Raw genomic sequence first — 2,500 nt, 5'->3', positions numbered from 1 at the left:
CTCAAGTAAATTCATTGATAAGTTGAAAAAATTAAATGTAAAATGTAATAGAAAAGAATGTTTTGGCTGTATAAAATTACCTACAGCACCTGGTATTCCCAGGTGCTCTCCCATCCAAGTACTAACCAGGCTCAACACTGCATAGCTTCCAATATAAGACGAGATTGGGCATGTCCAGTGTGGTTTGGCTGTAGGTGCTCAAAAGCATTAAATTTAGACCTCTGTTACTTCTTAACTCAAGTAAATTCATTGATAAGTTGAAAAAATTAAATGTAAAATGTAATAGAAAAGAATGTTATGGCAGTATAAAATTACCTACAGCACCTGGTATTCCCAAGTGGTCTCCCATCCAAGTACTAACCAGGCCCCAACACTGCATAGTTTCCAAGATCAGACGAGATTGGGCATGTCCAGTGTGGTTTGGCTGTAGGTGCTCAAAAGCATTAAATTTATACTGCTATTACTTCTTAACTCAAGTAAATTCATTGATAAGTTGAAAAAATTAAATGTAAAATGTAATAGAAAAGAATGTTATGGCTATATAAAATTACCTACAGCACCTGGTATTCCCAGGTGGTCTCCCATCCAAGTACAAACCAGGCCCAACACTGCATAGCTTCCAAGATCAGAAAAGATTGGGAATGTCCAGTGTGCTTTGGCTGTAGGTGCTCAAAAGCATTAAATTTAGACCTCTATTACTTCTTAACTCAAGTAAATTCAATGATAAGTTGAAAAAATTAAATGTAAAATGTAATAGAAAAGAATGTTATTGCAGTATAAAATTACCTACAGCACCTGGTATTCCCAGGTGGTCTCCCATCCAAGTACTAACCAGGCCCAACACCGCATAGCTTCCAAGATCAGACGAGATTGGGCAAGTCCAGTGTGGTTTGGCTGTAGGTGCTCAAAATCATTAACTTTAGACCTCTATTACTTCTTAACTCAAGTAAATTCATTGATAAGTTGAAAAAATTAAATGTAAAATGTAATAGAAAAGAATGTTATGGCTGCAAAAAATTACCTACAGCACCTGGTATTCCCAGGTGGTCTCCCATCCAAGTACTAACCAGGCCCAACACTGCATAGCTTCCAAGATCAGACGAGATTGGGCATGTCCAGTGTGGTTTGGCTGTAGGTCCTCAAAAACATTAACTTTAGACCTCTTTTACTTCTTAACTCAAGTAAATTCAATGATTAGTTGTAAAATGAAATGTAAAATATAATAGAAAAGAATGTTATGGCAGTATAAAATTACCTACAGCTCCTGCTATTCCCAGGTGGTCTCCCATCCAAGTACTAACCAGGCCCAACACTGCATATTTTCCAAGATCAGATGAGATTGGGCAAGTCCAGCGTGGTTTGGCTGTAGGTGCTCAAAAACATTATCTTTAGACCTCTTTTACTTCTTAACTCAAGTAAATTCATTGATAAGTTGAAAAAATTAAATGTAAAATGTAATAGAAAAGAATGTTTTGGCTGTATAAAATTACCTACAGCACCTGGTATTCCCAGGTGCTCTCCCATCCAAGTACTAACCAGGCTCAACACTGCATAGCTTACAAGATCAGACGAGATTGGGCATGTCCAGTGTGGTTTGGCTGTAGGTGCCTAAAACCATTAACTTTAGACCTCTTTTACTTCTTAACTCAAGTAAATTCATTGATAAGTTGAAAAAATTAAATGTAAAATGTAATAGAAAAGAATGTTTTGGCTGTATAAAATTACCTACAGCACCTGGTATTCCCAGGTGCTCTCCCATCCAAGTACTAACCAGGCTCAACACTGCATAGCTTACAAGATCAGACGAGATTGGGCATGTCCAGTGTGGTTTGGCTGTAGGTGCCTAAAACCATTAACTTTAGACCTCTATTACTTCTTAACTCAAGTAAATTCATTGATAAGTTGAAAAAATTAAATGTAAAATGTAATAGAAAAGAATGTTTTGGCTGTATAAAATTTCCTACAGCAACTGGTATTCCCAGGTGGTCTCCCATCCAAGTACAAACGAGGCCCAACAGAGCAAGGCTTACAAGATCAGACGAGATTGGGCATGTCCAGTGTGGTTTGGCTGTAGGTGCTCAAAAGCATTAAATTTACACCTCTATTACTTCTTAACTCAAGTAAATTCATTGATAAGTTGAAAAAATTAAATGTAAAATGTAATAGAAAAGAATGTTATGGCAGTATAAAATTACCTACAGCACCTGGTATTCCCAAGGGGTCTCCCATCCATGTACTATCCAGGCCCAACACTGCATAGCTTCCAAGATCAGACGAGATTGGGCATGTCCAGTGTGGTTTGACTGTAGGTGCTCAAAAACATTAACTTTAGACCTCTTTTACTTCTTAACTCAAGTAAATTCATTGATAAGTTGAAAAAATATAATGTAAAATGTAATAGAAAAGAATGTTATGGCTATATAAAATTACCTACAGCACCTGGTATTCCCATGGTGTCTCCCATCCAAATACTAACCAGGCCCAACACTGCATAGCTTCC

The 2,500-nt window shown here is 37.2% G+C and overlaps 1 non-coding gene and 9 pseudogenes across 1 annotated transcript; all 10 read right to left on the bottom strand.

The window, feature by feature from the left end:
• Positions 1-77: 77 nt before the first annotated feature.
• LOC148500491 (5S ribosomal RNA) lies at positions 78-196 on the bottom strand (annotated as a pseudogene).
• Positions 197-312: 116 nt separating this feature from the next.
• LOC148500490 (5S ribosomal RNA) lies at positions 313-432 on the bottom strand (annotated as a pseudogene).
• A 116-nt stretch (positions 433-548) lies between these two features.
• Positions 549-667, bottom strand: LOC148500489 (5S ribosomal RNA; annotated as a pseudogene).
• Positions 668-783: 116 nt separating this feature from the next.
• LOC148500488 (5S ribosomal RNA) lies at positions 784-902 on the bottom strand (annotated as a pseudogene).
• A 116-nt stretch (positions 903-1,018) lies between these two features.
• On the bottom strand, positions 1,019-1,137 carry LOC148500487 (5S ribosomal RNA). The gene has a single exon (XR_015870391.1). It is a non-coding gene; the product is annotated as a 5S ribosomal RNA (ribosomal RNA).
• A 115-nt stretch (positions 1,138-1,252) lies between these two features.
• On the bottom strand, positions 1,253-1,371 carry LOC148500486 (5S ribosomal RNA; annotated as a pseudogene).
• Positions 1,372-1,487: 116 nt separating this feature from the next.
• LOC148500485 (5S ribosomal RNA) lies at positions 1,488-1,606 on the bottom strand (annotated as a pseudogene).
• Positions 1,607-1,722: 116 nt separating this feature from the next.
• LOC148500484 (5S ribosomal RNA) lies at positions 1,723-1,841 on the bottom strand (annotated as a pseudogene).
• A 351-nt stretch (positions 1,842-2,192) lies between these two features.
• Positions 2,193-2,311, bottom strand: LOC148500483 (5S ribosomal RNA; annotated as a pseudogene).
• Positions 2,312-2,427: 116 nt separating this feature from the next.
• The window catches only part of LOC148500482 (5S ribosomal RNA), a 119-nt pseudogene continuing 46 nt past the window's right edge, over positions 2,428-2,500 (bottom strand).

The sequence above is a fragment of the Taudactylus pleione genome, unplaced genomic scaffold (genome assembly GCF_031769625.1).
Source record: "Taudactylus pleione unplaced genomic scaffold, aTauple2 ptg000550l, whole genome shotgun sequence".
Lineage (NCBI taxonomy): Eukaryota > Metazoa > Chordata > Amphibia > Anura > Myobatrachidae > Taudactylus > Taudactylus pleione.
Note: the sequence above shows the minus strand (reverse complement) of the source record. Positions and strands in the feature narration are given on the sequence as shown.